The sequence below is a fragment of the Lissotriton vulgaris genome, unplaced genomic scaffold, assembly GCF_964263255.1.
Source record: "Lissotriton vulgaris unplaced genomic scaffold, aLisVul1.2 SCAFFOLD_4897, whole genome shotgun sequence".
NCBI classification, from domain to species: domain Eukaryota; kingdom Metazoa; phylum Chordata; class Amphibia; order Caudata; family Salamandridae; genus Lissotriton; species Lissotriton vulgaris.
Genome location: NW_028245051.1, coordinates 118,134 through 134,581, shown reverse-complemented (window position 1 = coordinate 134,581; position 16,448 = coordinate 118,134). Strand labels below are relative to the sequence as shown.

The 16,448-nt window shown below is 39.5% G+C and overlaps 12 non-coding genes across 12 annotated transcripts; all 12 read right to left on the bottom strand.

Annotated features, from left to right (window-relative positions):
- Positions 1 to 667: 667 nt before the first annotated feature.
- Positions 668 to 740, bottom strand: TRNAV-CAC (transfer RNA valine (anticodon CAC)). The gene has a single exon. It is a non-coding gene; the product is annotated as a tRNA-Val (tRNA).
- A 300-nt stretch (positions 741 to 1,040) lies between these two features.
- On the bottom strand, positions 1,041 to 1,112 carry TRNAP-UGG (transfer RNA proline (anticodon UGG)). Its single transcript has one exon. It is a non-coding gene; the product is annotated as a tRNA-Pro (tRNA).
- A 2,184-nt stretch (positions 1,113 to 3,296) lies between these two features.
- On the bottom strand, positions 3,297 to 3,369 carry TRNAV-CAC (transfer RNA valine (anticodon CAC)). The gene has a single exon. It is a non-coding gene; the product is annotated as a tRNA-Val (tRNA).
- Positions 3,370 to 5,887: 2,518 nt separating this feature from the next.
- On the bottom strand, positions 5,888 to 5,960 carry TRNAV-CAC (transfer RNA valine (anticodon CAC)). Its single transcript has one exon. It is a non-coding gene; the product is annotated as a tRNA-Val (tRNA).
- Positions 5,961 to 6,260: 300 nt separating this feature from the next.
- Positions 6,261 to 6,332, bottom strand: TRNAP-UGG (transfer RNA proline (anticodon UGG)). Its single transcript has one exon. It is a non-coding gene; the product is annotated as a tRNA-Pro (tRNA).
- A 2,159-nt stretch (positions 6,333 to 8,491) lies between these two features.
- On the bottom strand, positions 8,492 to 8,564 carry TRNAV-CAC (transfer RNA valine (anticodon CAC)). The gene has a single exon. It is a non-coding gene; the product is annotated as a tRNA-Val (tRNA).
- A 300-nt stretch (positions 8,565 to 8,864) lies between these two features.
- On the bottom strand, positions 8,865 to 8,936 carry TRNAP-UGG (transfer RNA proline (anticodon UGG)). Its single transcript has one exon. It is a non-coding gene; the product is annotated as a tRNA-Pro (tRNA).
- A 2,140-nt stretch (positions 8,937 to 11,076) lies between these two features.
- TRNAV-CAC (transfer RNA valine (anticodon CAC)) lies at positions 11,077 to 11,149 on the bottom strand. The gene has a single exon. It is a non-coding gene; the product is annotated as a tRNA-Val (tRNA).
- Positions 11,150 to 11,449: 300 nt separating this feature from the next.
- TRNAP-UGG (transfer RNA proline (anticodon UGG)) lies at positions 11,450 to 11,521 on the bottom strand. The gene has a single exon. It is a non-coding gene; the product is annotated as a tRNA-Pro (tRNA).
- A 2,164-nt stretch (positions 11,522 to 13,685) lies between these two features.
- On the bottom strand, positions 13,686 to 13,758 carry TRNAV-CAC (transfer RNA valine (anticodon CAC)). Its single transcript has one exon. It is a non-coding gene; the product is annotated as a tRNA-Val (tRNA).
- A 300-nt stretch (positions 13,759 to 14,058) lies between these two features.
- On the bottom strand, positions 14,059 to 14,130 carry TRNAP-UGG (transfer RNA proline (anticodon UGG)). The gene has a single exon. It is a non-coding gene; the product is annotated as a tRNA-Pro (tRNA).
- A 2,171-nt stretch (positions 14,131 to 16,301) lies between these two features.
- On the bottom strand, positions 16,302 to 16,374 carry TRNAV-CAC (transfer RNA valine (anticodon CAC)). The gene has a single exon. It is a non-coding gene; the product is annotated as a tRNA-Val (tRNA).
- Between the last annotated feature and the right edge of the window lie 74 nt (positions 16,375 to 16,448).

Sequence of the window (16,448 nt, the reverse complement as noted above, 5' to 3'; positions counted from 1 at the left end):
GTCAAACATGGGGCTTTCACACGTCAGGTAAACATGATAACCAATATACAACAGAAGCAGATGTAGATTGCTTATCAATGCCGGGATAGAACAGTGGTGAATTGAGTAGAAGAAGGGCCCCTGAATTGATACTTATTATATACAGCCTGTAAGATAGTGAAAAATGCAGGCTAGGAAAGGAGATGCAAATATCAATGTATTAGAAAAATACATAAAGAGGAGTGATTTGCTTTTATTCATTCAAGGCTAGAAAAAATCAACATACTATTGCAAGCATTCATACACCACCAAATAGAAATAAACAATTCTGACATTAAACATAAAGGTGACGATGCATTTGTATCATCACCTTGAGAAGGGTCACCGAGGAATTGAGCCCAGGGCTTCTGCACTTAAACACCAGAAACACTCCACTAAACTAAGATGCCTGTTGGTGCCAACAATTCCCAAAGTTAATGCATGTTCTAGGTGAGCAATGAACAGAATGCAGGGCTCTTTTCAAAGCGAGGTCTGTGAATCAACAGATACATCCACATGCCAATTACTTTAGTGTTTTTAAGAGAATTCACTTTCTTGGAACGAGTCTGCATGAAACCATCTTCAGGGCCTGGACAATTTCATGGCAAAACGGCACCTCTCAACATTGCAGCCAAGACAATATAACAACTGTTTCTGCCCGGTTTCGAACCGGGGACCTTTCGCGTGTGAGGCAAACGTGATAACCACTACACTACAGAAACAGATGTCTACAGTTGATTCTTCTGTGATGAAACTTCTCAAAACAGGCTATTCCAAGGGCCTCTGGTTTTAGATTTCTTTCATGCAACCTTCCCAGACAGCCCTAGCTGAACGCTTGTATATGCCATGCAAGTTCAGCATTTTTGCAAAATGCTTAAAGAGAAATGTTTCCTATTTGCTCAGGCAGGGCAAGGTTAAAAGCATGAGACTCTAGCAAATATTCATCCACTACTGCAAAGAGAAAATTGATATTGGCTTTGAAATGCATACTTCAATACTACTTTAAAAAAGCACCAATGAAAGGGCTCGTCCGGGATTTGAACCCGGGACCTCTCGCACCCAAAGCGAGAATCATACCCCTAGACCAACGAGCCTTCGAAAGACCCGCACCTCTGAAAAGCTAATACCAGCTCTAAGCACGCAATGAAGATCATGCTGGGGACTTTTTCATGCTTGGTCTGTGAATACACATGAAATTCAGTGTCAACTTACCCTTTCTCAAATGATATCACTATCATTTATAAGTGTCCCCTTTTATTTTGTCCCAGCATTGGACACGTCTTACAGGAAGTCAGCACTTATTTATCTATTTCTGCAGTGGCTAGACCCTAAAGAGAAAGAATAAAAAGCTGTTCATAACAACATAAGAAACACATGTTGCATTTTTTCTCAAATGCTTGTTCCCTTTGTGCAAATCGGAATGCCAAGCTGAATAACTGGGCCACAGATTCTGGCTAATTATCTTTCCCTTGAATGCAAGTAGCAATAAAAACTGCCTAATGCAGGACTAAAGCATTCCTTGCAAGCCTCTAACATCATAACATAACTGAGCTGCTGGTAGCAAGCTAAGCAATACCTTCCAAAAATGAGAAGTACATGTGCTAATCCGCTCAATCAGGCTCGATCAGGCAAGATATAGAAAAGGTGGAAAGGGTCCAAATGGCTGTCCCTTCCTTTTTAGGGTGGGTCCTTCTGACTATCATAGGATTGCTTGTATAAGTGGCCAGGGTCAGAGAAAAAACTTTCAACCCTTCTCAGTGTTCTATCCAGAAGCAGGCATTTTCTGTGCCTTAAATTTCAGGCTTTTCCCAGCAGTCTCTGTTCTGCCTATGTAAATTAACAAAAGCAGTGCTTATTCATCACTTACTCTAATGTCCTTACTGTCCAGAAAGCTCTGCCTAAGTATGCTTTTTTTCTTTTTCAGTGAAATTCTAAATGTTTTTTCTGCCCAGTCTATGGCAGTAGAATGCTGCTTATGATGCCACATTTTGTTGAATCACCAAGGTACAACTACAGAGGAATATATGAGTCTGAACGACATGGAACTCTTAGCTAACACATCACAATGTGTGATGCTTGCCAACCAAGCACTAGATTCTGGAGCGCTGATGATCAGAACATTCTGCTCCTGAAGGAAAGGAAAGACAGCTTGATGGAAAATAAAGTCTCAGTTTATATTAACGCTCTCTCTCTCCCAATATCTATCTATCTATCTATCTATCTATCTATCTATCTATCTATCTATCTATCTATCTATCTATCTATCTATCTATCTATCTATCTATCTATCTATCTATCTATCTATCTATCTATCTATCTATCTATCTATCTATCTATCTATCTATCTATCTATCTATCTATCTATCTATCTATCTATCTATCTATCTATCTATCTATCTATCTTTATATATGGATACCTGCGTACACATACATATAGATATGCCATGCATTCCTTTAGATTTGTTCCAACCTCTTACCATTTATTTGAGAATCCCTACTTTTCAAGTGACTGCAAATGAAGTCATTTCCGGCACTTTTTGGCCGGTGCAAGGTAACAAAAACACATGCCAACTTTTAATACAAATCATTGGTCTCTTTATTAACGCGCACTGTCAAACATGGGGTTTTCACACGTCAGGTAAACATGATAACCAATACACAACAGAAGCAGATGTAGATTGCTTATCAATGCCAGGATAGAATAGTTGTGAATTGAGTAATAGAAGGGCCCCTGAATTGATACTTATTATATACAGCCTGTAAGATAGTGAAAAATGCAGGCTAGGAAAGGAGATGCAAATATCAATGTATTAGAAAAATACATAAAGAGGAGTGATTTGCTTTTATTCATTCAAGGCTAGAAAAAATCAACATACTATTGCAAGCATTCATACACCACCAAATAGAAATAAACAATTCTGACATTAAACGTAAAGGTGACGATGCATTTGTATCATCACCTTGAGAAGGGTCACCGAGGAATTGAGCCCAGGGCTTCTGCACTTAAACACCAGAAACACTCCACTAAACTAAGATGCCTGTTGGTGCCAACAATTCCCAAAGTTAATGCATGTTCTAGGTGAGCAATGAACAGAATGCAGGGCTCTTATGAAAGCGAGGTCTGTGAATCAACAGATACATCCACATGCCAATTACTTTAGTGTTTTTAAGAGAATTCACTTTCTTGGAATGAGTCTGCATGAAACCATCTTCAGGGCCTGGACAATTTCATGGCAAAATGGCACCTCTCAACATTGCAGCCAAGACAATATAACAACTGTTTCTGCCCGGTTTCGAACCGGGGACCTTTCGCGTGTGAGGCGAACATGATAACCACTACACTACAGAAACAGATGTCTACAGTTGATTCTTCTGTGATGAAACTTCTCAAAACAGGCTATTCCAAGGGCCTCTGGTTTTAGATTTCTTTCATGCAACCTTCCCAGACAGCCCTAGCTGAACGCTTGTATATGCCATGCAAGTTCAGCATTTTTGCAAAATGCTTAAAGAGAAATGTTTCCTATTTGCTCAGGCAGGGCAAGGTTAAAAGCATGAGACTCTAGCAAATATTCATCCACTACTGCAAAGAGAAAATTGATATTGGCTTTGAAATGCATACTTCAATACTACTTTAAAAAAGCACCAATGAAAGGGCTCGTCCGGGATTTGAACCCGGGACCTCCCGCACCCAAAGCGAGAATCATACCCCTAGACCAACGAGCCTTCGAAAGGCCTGCACCTCTGAAAAGCTAATACCAGCTCTAAGCACGCAATGAAGATCATGCTGGGGACTTTTTCATGCTTGGTCTGTGAAAACACATGAAATTCAGTGTCAACTTACCCTTTCTCAAATGATATCACTATCATTTATAAGTGTCCCCTTTTATTTTGTCCCAGCATTGGACACGTCTTACAGGAAGTCAGCACTTATTTATCTATTTCTGCAGTGGCTAGACCCTAAAGAGAAAGAATAAAAAGCTGTTCATAACAACATAAGAAACACATGTTGCATTTTTTCTCAAATGCTTATTCCCTTTGTGCAAATCGGAATGCCAAGCTGAATAACTGGGTCACAGATTCTGGCTAATTATCTTTCCCTTGAATGCAAGTAGCAATAAAAACTGCCTAATGCAGGACTAAAGCATTCCTTGCAAGCCTCTAACATCATAACATAACTGAGCTGCTGGTAGCAAGCTAAGCAATACCTTCCCAAAATGAGAAGTACATGTGCTAATCCGCTCAATCAGCGCTCGATCAGGCTCGATCAGGCGAGATATAGAAAAGGTGGAAAGGGTCCAAATGGCTGTCCCTTCCTTTTTAGGGTGGGTCCTTCTGACTATCATAGGATTGCTTGTATAAGTGGCCAGGGTCAGAGAAAAAACTTTCAACCCTTCTCAGTGTTCTATCCAGAAGCAGGCATTTTCTGTGCCTTTAATTTCAGGCTTTTCCCAGCAGTCTCTGTTCTGCCTATGTAAATTAACAAAAGCAGTGCTTATTCATCACTTACTCTAATGTCCTTACTGTCCAGAAAGCTCTGCCTAAGTATGCTTTTTTTCTTTTTCAGTGAAATTCTAAATGTTTTTTCTGCCCAGTCTATGGCAGTAGAATGCTGCTTATGATGCCACATTTTGTTGAATCACCAAGGTACAACTACAGAGGAATATATGAGTCTGAACGACATGGAACTCTTAGCTAACACATCACAATGTGTGATGCTTGCCAACCAAGCACTAGATTCTGGAGCGCTGATGATCAGAACATTCTGCTCCTGAAGGAAAGGAAAGACAGCTTGATGGAAAATAAAGTCTCAGTTTATATTAACGCTCTCTCTCTCCCAAATCTATCTATCTATCTATCTATCTATCTATCTATCTATCTATCTATCTATCTATCTATCTATCTATCTATCTATCTATCTATCTATCTATCTATCTATCTATCTATCTATCTATCTATCTATCTATCTATCTATCTATCTATCTATCTATCTATCTTTATATATGGATACCTGCGTACACATACATATAGATATGCCAGGCATTCCTTTAGATTTGTTCCAACCTCTTACCATTTATTTGAGAATCCCTACTTTTCAAGTGACTGCAAATGAAGTCATTTCCGGCACTTTTTGGCCGGTGCAAGGTAACAAAAACACATGACAACTTTTAATAAAAATCATTGGTCTCTTTATTAACGCGCACTGTCAAACATGGGGCTTTCACACGTCAGGTAAACATGATAACCAATATACAACAGAAGCAGATGTAGATTGCTTATCAATGCCGGGATAGAACAGTTGTGAATTGAGTAGAAGAAGGGCCCCTGAATTGATACTTATTATATACAGCCTGTAAGATAGTGAAAAATGCAGGCTAGGAAAGGAGATGCAAATATCAATGTATTAGAAAAATACATAAAGAGGAGTGATTTGCTTTTATTCATTCAAGGCTAGAAAAAATCAACATACTATTGCAAGCATTCATACACCACCAAATAGAAATAAACAATTCTGACATTAAACGTAAAGGTGACGATGCATTTGTATCATCACCTTGAGAAGGGTCACCGAGGAATTGAGCCCAGGGCTTCTGCACTTAAACACCAGAAACACTCCACTAAACTAAGATGCCTGTTGGTGCCAACAATTCCCAAAGTTAATGCATGTTCTAGGTGAGCAATGAACAGAATGCAGGGCTCTTTTCAAAGCGAGGTCTGTGAATCAACAGATACATCCACATGCCAATTACTTTAGTGTTTTTAAGAGAATTCACTTTCTTGGAACGAGTCTGCATGAAACCATCTTCAGGGCCTGGACAATTTCATGGCAAAACGGCACCTCTCAACATTGCAGCCAAGACAATATAACAACTGTTTCTGCCCGGATTCGAACCGGGGACCTTTCGCGTGTGAGGCAAACGTGATAACCACTACACTACAGAAACAGATGTCTACAGTTGATTCTTCTGTGATGAAACTTCTCAAAACAGGCTATTCCAAGGGCCTCTGGTTTTAGATTTCTTTCATGCAACCTTCCCAGACAGCCCTAGCTGAACGCTTGTATATGCCATGCAAGTTCAGCATTTTTGCAAAATGCTTAAAGAGAAATGTTTCCTATTTGCTCAGGCAGGGCAAGGTTAAAAGCATGAGACTCTAGCAAATATTCATCCACTACTGCAAAGAGAAAATTGATATTGGCTTTGAAATGCATACTTCAATACTACTTTAAAAAAGCACCAATGAAAGGGCTCGTCCGGGATTTGAACCCGGGACCTCTCGCACCCAAAGCGAGAATCATACCCCTAGACCAACGAGCCTTCGAAAGACCCACACCTCTGAAAAGCTAATACCAGCTCTAAGCACGCAATGAAGATCATGCTGGGGACTTTTTCATGCTTGGTCTGTGAATACACATGAAATTCAGTGTCAACTTACCCTTTCTCAAATGATATCACTATCATTTATAAGTGTCCCCTTTTATTTTGTCCCAGCATTGGACACGTCTTACAGGAAGTCAGCACTTATTTATCTATTTCTGCAGTGGCTAGACCCTAAAGAGAAAGAATAAAAAGCTGTTCATAACAACATAAGAAACACATGTTGCATTTTTTCTCAAATGCTTATTCCCTTTGTGCAAATCGGAATGCCAAGCTGAATAACTGGGCCACAGATTCTGGCTAATTATCTTTCCCTTGAATGCAAGTAGCAATAAAAACTGCCTAATGCAGGACTAAAGCATTCCTTGCAAGCCTCTAACATCATAACATAACTGAGCTGCTGGTAGCAAGCTAAGCAATACCTTCCCAAAATGAGAAGTACATGTGCTAATCCGCTCAATCAGCGCTCGATCAGGCTCGATCAGGCGAGATATAGAAAAGGTGGAAAGGGTCCAAATGGCTGTCCCTTCCTTTTTAGGGTGGGTCCTTCTGACTATCATAGGATTGCTTGTACGAGTGGCCAGGGTCAGAGAAAAAACTTTCAACCCTTCTCAGTGTTCTATCCAGAAGCAGGCATTTTCTGTGCCTTTAATTTCAGGCTTTTCCCAGCAGTCTCTGTTCTGCCTATGTAAATTAACAAAAGCAGTGCTTATTCATCACTTACTCTAATGTCCTTACTGTCCAGAAAGCTCTGCCTAAGTATGCTTTTTTTCTTTTTCAGTGAAATTCTAAATGTTTTTTCTGCCCAGTCTATGGCAGTAGAATGCTGCTTATGATGCCACATTTTGTTGAATCACCAAGGTACAACTACAGAGGAATATATGAGTCTGAACGACATGGAACTCTTAGCTAACACATCACAATGTGTGATGCTTGCCAACCAAGCACTAGATTCTGGAGCGCTGATGATCAGAACATTCTGCTCCTGAAGGAAAGGAAAGACAGCTTGATGGAAAATAAAGTCTCAGTTTATATTAACGCTCTCTCTCTCCCAATATCTATCTATCTATCTATCTATCTATCTATCTATCTATCTATCTATCTATCTATCTATCTATCTATCTATCTATCTATCTATCTATCTATCTATCTATCTATCTATCTATCTATCTATCTATCTATCTATCTATCTATCTATCTATCTATCTATCTATCTATCTATCTTTATATATGGATACCTGCGTACACATACATATAGATATGCCATGCATTCCTTTAGATTTGTTCCAACCTCTTACCATTTATTTGAGAATCCCTACTTTTCAAGTGACTGCAAATGAAGTCATTTCCGGCACTTTTTGGCCGGTGCAAGGTAACAAAAACACATGACAACTTTTAATAAAAATCATTGGTCTCTTTATTAATGCGCACTGTCAAACATGGGGCTTTCACACGTCAGGTAAACATGATAACCAATATACAACAGAAGCAGATGTAGATTGCTTATCAATGCCGGGATAGAACAGTTGTGAATTGAGTAGAAGAAGGGCCCCTGAATTGATACTTATTATATACAGCCTGTAAGATAGTGAAAAATGCAGGCTAGGAAAGGAGATGCAAATATCAATGTATTAGAAAAATACATAAAGAGGAGTGATTTGCTTTTATTCATTCAAGGCTAGAAAAAATCAACATACTATTGCAAGCATTCATACACCACCAAATAGAAATAAACAATTCTGACATTAAACGTAAAGGTGATGATGCATTTGTATCATCACCTTGAGAAGGGTCACCGAGGAATTGAGCCCAGGGCTTCTGCACTTAAACACCAGAAACACTCCACTAAACTAAGATGCCTGTTGGTGCCAACAATTCCCAAAGTTAATGCATGTTCTAGGTGAGCAATGAACAGAATGCAGGGCTCTTATGAAAGCGAGGTCAGTGAATCAACAGATACATCCACATGCCAATTACTTTAGTGTTTTTAAGAGAATTCACTTTCTTGGAACGAGTCTGCATGAAACCATCTTCAGGGCCTGGACAATTTCATGGCAAAACGGCACCTCTCAACATTGCAGCCAAGACAATATAACAACTGTTTCTGCCCGGTTTCGAACCGGGGACCTTTCGCGTGTGAGGCAAACGTGATAACCACTACACTACAGAAACAGATGTCTACAGTTGATTCTTCTGTGATGAAACTTCTCAAAACAGGCTATTCCAAGGGCCTCTGGTTTTAGATTTCTTTCATGCAACCTTCCCAGACAGCCCTAGCTGAACGCTTGTATATGCCATGCAAGTTCAGCATTTTTGCAAAATGCTTAAAGAGAAATGTTTCCTATTTGCTCAGGCAGGGCAAGGTTAAAAGCATGAGACTCTAGCAAATATTCATCCACTACTGCAAAGAGAAAATTGATATTGGCTTTGAAATGCATACTTCAATACTACTTTAAAAAAGCACCAATGAAAGGGCTCGTCCGGGATTTGAACCCGGGACCTCTCGCACCCAAAGCGAGAATCATACCCCTAGACCAACGAGCCTTCGAAAGACCCGCACCTCTGAAAAGCTAATACCAGCTCTAAGCACGCAATGAAGATCATGCTGGGGACTTTTTCATGCTTGGTCTGTGAATACACATGAAATTCAGTGTCAACTTACCCTTTCTCAAATGATATCACTATCATTTATAAGTGTCCCCTTTTATTTTGTCCCAGCATTGGACACGTCTTACAGGAAGTCAGCACTTATTTATCTATTTCTGCAGTGGCTAGACCCTAAAGAGAAAGAATAAAAAGCTGTTCATAACAACATAAGAAACACATGTTGCATTTTTTCTCAAATGCTTATTCCCTTTGTGCAAATCGGAATGCCAAGCTGAATAACTGGGCCACAGATTCTGGCTAATTATCTTTCCCTTGAATGCAAGTAGCAATAAAAACTGCCTAATGCAGGACTAAAGCATTCCTTGCAAGCCTCTAACATCATAACATAACTGAGCTGCTGGTAGCAAGCTAAGCAATACCTTCCCAAAATGAGAAGTACATGTGCTAATCCGCTCAATCAGCGCTCGATCAGGCTCGATCAGGCGAGATATAGAAAAGGTGGAAAGGGTCCAAATGGCTGTCCCTTCCTTTTTAGGGTGGGTCCTTCTGACTATCATAGGATTGCTTGTACGAGTGGCCAGGGTCAGAGAAAAAACTTTCAACCCTTCTCAGTGTTCTATCCAGAAGCAGGCATTTTCTGTGCCTTTAATTTCAGGCTTTTCCCAGCAGTCTCTGTTCTGCCTATGTAAATTAACAAAAGCAGTGCTTATTCATCACTTACTCTAATGTCCTTACTGTCCAGAAAGCTCTGCCTAAGTATGCTTTTTTTCTTTTTCAGTGAAATTCTAAATGTTTTTTCTGCCCAGTCTATGGTAGTAGAATGCTGCTTATGATGCCACATTTTGTTGAATCACCAAGGTACAACTACAGAGGAATATATGAGTCTGAACGACATGGAACTCTTAGCTAACACATCACAATGTGTGATGCTTGCCAACCAAGCACTAGATTCTGGAGCGCTGATGATCAGAACATTCTGCTCCTGAAGGAAAGGAAAGACAGCTTGATGGAAAATAAAGTCTCAGTTTATATTAACGCTCTCTCTCTCCGAATATCTATCTATCTATCTATCTATCTATCTATCTATCTATCTATCTATCTATCTATCTATCTATCTATCTATCTATCTATCTATCTATCTATCTATCTATCTATCTATCTATCTATCTATCTATCTATCTATCTATCTATCTATCTATCTATCTTTATATATGGATACCTGCGTACACATACATATAGATATGCCATTAATTCCTTTAGATTTGTTCCAACCTCTTACCATTTATTTGAGAATCCCTACTTTTCAAGTGACTGCAAATGAAGTCATTTCCGGCACTTTTTGGCCGGTGCAAGGTAACAAAAACACATGCCAACTTTTAATACAAATCATTGGTCTCTTTATTAACGCGCACTGTCAAACATGGGGCTTTCACACGTCAGGTAATGATAACCAATACACAACAGAAGCAGATGTAGATTGCTTATCAATGCCAGGATAGAATAGTTGTGAATTGAGTAATAGAAGGGCCCCTGAATTGATACTTATTATATACAGCCTGTAAGATAGTGAAAAATGCAGGCTAGGAAAGGAGATGCAAATATCAATGTATTAGAAAAATACATAAAGAGGAGTGATTTGCTTTTATTCATTCAAGGCTAGAAAAAATCAACATACTATTGCAAGCATTCATACACCACCAAATAGAAATAAACAATTCTGACATTAAACGTAAAGGTGACGATGCATTTGTATCATCACCTTGAGAAGGGTCACCGAGGAATTGAGCCCAGGGCTTCTGCACTTAAACACCAGAAACACTCCACTAAACTAAGATGCCTGTTGATGCCAACAATTCCCAAAGTTAATGCATGTTCTAGGTGAGCAATGAACAGAATGCAGGGCTCTTATGAAAGCGAGGTCTGTGAATCAACAGATACATCCACATGCCAATTACTTTAGTGTTTTTAAGAGAATTCACTTTCTTGGAATGAGTCTGCATGAAACCATCTTCAGGGCCTGGACAATTTCATGGCAAAATGGCACCTCTCAACATTGCAGCCAAGACAATATAACAACTGTTTCTGCCCGGTTTCGAACCGGGGACCTTTCGCGTGTGAGGCGAACGTGATAACCACTACACTACAGAAACAGATGTCTACAGTTGATTCTTCTGTGATGAAACTTCTCAAAACAGGCTATTCCAAGGGCCTCTGGTTTTAGATTTCTTTCATGCAACCTTCCCAGACAGCCCTAGCTGAACGCTTGTATATGCCATGCAAGTTCAGCATTTTTGCAAAATGCTTAAAGAGAAATGTTTCCTAATTGCTCAGGCAGGGCAAGGTTAAAAGCATGAGACTCTAGCAAATATTCACCCACTACTGCAAAGAGAAAATTGATATTGGCTTTGAAATGCATACTTCAATACTACTTTAAAAAAGCACCAATGAAAGGGCTCGTCCGGGATTTGAACCCGGGACCTCTCGCACCCAAAGCGAGAATCATACCCCTAGACCAACGAGCCTTCGAAAGGCCTGCACCTCTGAAAAGCTAATACCAGCTCTAAGCACGCAATGAAGATCATGCTGGGGACTTTTTCATGCTTGGTCTGTGAATACACATGAAATTCAGTGTCAACTTACCCTTTCTCAAATGATATCACTATCATTTATAAGTGTCCCCTTTTATTTTGTCCCAGCATTGGACACGTCTTACAGGAAGTCAGCACTTATTTATCTATTTCTGCAGTGGCTAGACCCTAAAGAGAAAGAATAAAAAGCTGTTCATAACAACATAAGAAACACATGTTGCATTTTTTCTCAAATGCTTATTCCCTTTGTGCAAATCGGAATGCCAAGCTGAATAACTGGGTCACAGATTCTGGCTAATTATCTTTCCCTTGAATGCAAGTAGCAATAAAAACTGCCTAATGCAGGACTAAAGCATTCCTTGCAAGCCTCTAACATCATAACATAACTGAGCTGCTGGTAGCAAGCTAAGCAATACCTTCCCAAAATGAGAAGTACATGTGCTAATCCGCTCAATCAGCGCTCGATCAGGCTCGATCAGGCGAGATATAGAAAAGGTGGAAAGGGTCCAAATGGCTGTCCCTTCCTTTTTAGGGTGGGTCCTTCTGACTATCATAGGATTGCTTGTATAAGTGGCCAGGGTCAGAGAAAAAACTTTCAACCCTTCTCAGTGTTCTATCCAGAAGCAGGCATTTTCTGTGCCTTTAATTTCAGGCTTTTCCCAGCAGTCTCTGTTCTGCCTATGTAAATTAACAAAAGCAGTGCTTATTCATCACTTACTCTAATGTCCTTACTGTCCAGAAAGCTCTGCCTAAGTATGCTTTTTTTCTTTTTCAGTGAAATTCTAAATGTTTTTTTCTGCCCAGTCTATGGCAGTAGAATGCTGCTTATGATGCCACATTTTGTTGAATCACCAAGGTACAACTACAGAGGAATATATGAGTCTGAACGACATGGAACTCTTAGCTAACACATCACAATGTGTGATGCTTGCCAACCAAGCACTAGATTCTGGAGCGCTGATGATCAGAACATTCTGCTCCTGAAGGAAAGGAAAGACAGCTTGATGGAAAATAAAGTCTCAGTTTATATTAACGCTCTCTCTCTCCGAATATCTATCTATCTATCTATCTATCTATCTATCTATCTATCTATCTATCTATCTATCTATCTATCTATCTATCTATCTATCTATCTATCTATCTATCTATCTATCTATCTATCTATCTATCTATCTATCTATCTATCTATCTATCTATCTATCTATCTATCTATCTATCTATCTTTATATATGGATACCTGCGTACACATACATATAGATATGCCATGCATTCCTTTAGATTTGTTCCAACCTCTTACCATTTATTTGAGAATCCCTACTTTTCAAGTGACTGCAAATGAAGTCATTTCCGGCACTTTTTGGCCGGTGCAAGGTAACAAAAACACATGCCAACTTTTAATACAAATCATTGGTCTCTTTATTAACGCGCACTGTCAAACATGGGGCTTTCACACGTCAGGTAAACATGATAACCAATACACAACAGAAGCAGATGTAGATTGCTTATCAATGCCAGGATAGAATAGTTGTGAATTGAGTAATAGAAGGGCCCCTGAATTGATACTTATTATATACAGCCTGTAAGATAGTGAAAAATGCAGGCTAGGAAAGGAGATGCAAATATCAATGTATTAGAAAAATACATAAAGAGGAGTGATTTGCTTTTATTCATTCAAGGCTAGAAAAAATCAACATACTATTGCAAGCATTCATACACCACCAAATAGAAATAAACAATTCTGACATTAAACGTAAAGGTGACGATGCATTTGTATCATCACCTTGAGAAGGGTCACCGAGGAATTGAGCCCAGGGCTTCTGCACTTAAACACCAGAAACACTCCACTAAACTAAGATGCCTGTTGGTGCCAACAATTCCCAAAGTTAATGCATGTTCTAGGTGAGCAATGAACAGAATGCAGGGCTCTTATGAAAGCGAGGTCTGTGAATCAACAGATACATCCACATGCCAATTACTTTAGTGTTTTTAAGAGAATTCACTTTCTTGGAATGAGTCTGCATGAAACCATCTTCAGGGCCTGGACAATTTCATGGCAAAATGGCACCTCTCAACATTGCAGCCAAGACAATATAACAACTGTTTCTGCCCGGTTTCGAACCGGGGACCTTTCGCGTGTGAGGCGAACGTGATAACCACTACACTACAGAAACAGATGTCTACAGTTGATTCTTCTGTGATGAAACTTCTCAAAACAGGCTATTCCAAGGGCCTCTGGTTTTAGATTTCTTTCATGCAACCTTCCCAGACAGCCCTAGCTGAACGCTTGTATATGCCATGCAAGTTCAGCATTTTTGCAAAATGCTTAAAGAGAAATGTTTCCTAATTGCTCAGGCAGGGCAAGGTTAAAAGCATGAGACTCTAGCAAATATTCACCCACTACTGCAAAGAGAAAATTGATATTGGCTTTGAAATGCATACTTCAATACTACTTTAAAAAAGCACCAATGAAAGGGCTCGTCCGGGATTTGAACCCGGGACCTCTCGCACCCAAAGCGAGAATCATACCCCTAGACCAACGAGCCTTCGAAAGGCCTGCACCTCTGAAAAGCTAATACCAGCTCTAAGCACGCAATGAAGATCATGCTGGGGACTTTTTCATGCTTGGTCTGTGAATACACATGAAATTCAGTGTCAACTTACCCTTTCTCAAATGATATCACTATCATTTATAAGTGTCCCCTTTTATTTTGTCCCAGCATTGGACACGTCTTACAGGAAGTCAGCACTTATTTATCTATTTCTGCAGTGGCTAGACCCTAAAGAGAAAGAATAAAAAGCTGTTCATAACAACATAAGAAACACATGTTGCATTTTTTCTCAAATGCTTATTCCCTTTGTGCAAATCGGAATGCCAAGCTGAATAACTGGGTCACAGATTCTGGCTAATTATCTTTCCCTTGAATGCAAGTAGCAATAAAAACTGCCTAATGCAGGACTAAAGCATTCCTTGCAAGCCTCTAACATCATAACATAACTGAGCTGCTGGTAGCAAGCTAAGCAATACCTTCCCAAAATGAGAAGTACATGTGCTAATCCGCTCAATCAGCGCTCGATCAGGCTCGATCAGGCGAGATATAGAAAAGGTGGAAAGGGTCCAAATGGCTGTCCCTTCCTTTTTAGGGTGGGTCCTTCTGACTATCATAGGATTGCTTGTATAAGTGGCCAGGGTCAGAGAAAAAACTTTCAACCCTTCTCAGTGTTCTATCCAGAAGCAGGCATTTTCTGTGCCTTTAATTTCAGGCTTTTCCCAGCAGTCTCTGTTCTGCCTATGTAAATTAACAAAAGCAGTGCTTATTCATCACTTACTCTAATGTCCTTACTGTCCAGAAAGCTCTGCCTAAGTATGCTTTTTTTCTTTTTCAGTGAAATTCTAAATGTTTTTTCTGCCCAGTCTATGGCAGTAGAATGCTGCTTATGATGCCACATTTTGTTGAATCACCAAGGTACAACTACAGAGGAATATATGAGTCTGAACGACATGGAACTCTTAGCTAACACATCACAATGTGTGATGCTTGCCAACCAAGCACTAGATTCTGGAGCGCTGATGATCAGAACATTCTGCTCCTGAAGGAAAGGAAAGACAGCTTGATGGAAAATAAAGTCTCAGTTTATATTAACGCTCTCTCTCTCCCAATATCTATCTATCTATCTATCTATCTATCTATCTATCTATCTATCTATCTATCTATCTATCTATCTATCTATCTATCTATCTATCTATCTATCTATCTATCTATCTATCTATCTATCTATCTATCTATCTATCTATCTATCTATCTATCTATCTATCTATCTATCTATCTATCTATCTATCTTTATATATGGATACCTGCGTACACATACATATAGATATGCCAGGCATTCCTTTAGATTTGTTCCAACCTCTTACCATTTATTTGAGAATCCCTACTTTTCAAGTGACTGCAAATGAAGTCATTTCCGGCACTTTTTGGCCGGTGCAAGGTAACAAAAACACATGACAACTTTTAATAAAAATCATTGGTCTCTTTATTAACGCGCACTGTCAAACATGGGGCTTTCACACGTCAGGTAAACATGATAACCAATATACAACAGAAGCAGATGTAGATTGCTTATCAATGCCGGGATAGAACAGTTGTGAATTGAGTAGAAGAAGGGCCCCTGAATTGATACTTATTATATACAGCCTGTAAGATAGTGAAAAATGCAGGCTAGGAAAGGAGATGCAAATATCAATGTATTAGAAAAATACATAAAGAGGAGTGATTTGCTTTTATTCATTCAAGGCTAGAAAAAATCAACATACTATTGCAAGCATTCATACACCACCAAATAGAAATAAACAATTCTGACATTAAACATAAAGGTGACGATGCATTTGTATCATCACCTTGAGAAGGGTCACCGAGGAATTGAGCCCAGGGCTTCTGCACTTAAACACCAGAAACACTCCACTAAACTAAGATGCCTGTTGGTGCCAACAATTCCCAAAGTTAATGCATGTTCTAGGTGAGCAATGAACAGAATGCAGGGCTCTTTTCAAAGCGAGGTCTGTGAATCAACAGATACATCCACATGCCAATTACTTTAGTGTTTTTAAGAGAATTCACTTTCTTGGAACGAGTCTGCATGAAACCATCTTCAGGGCCTGGACAATTTCATGGCAAAACGGCACCTCTCAACATTGCAGCCAAGACAATATAACAACTGTTTCTGCCCGGTTTCGAACCGGGGACCTTTCGCGTGTGAGGCAAACGTGATAACCACTACACTACAGAAACAGATGTCTACAGTTGATTCTTCTGTGATGAAACTTCTCAAAACAGGCTATTCCAAGGGCCTCTGGTTTTAGATT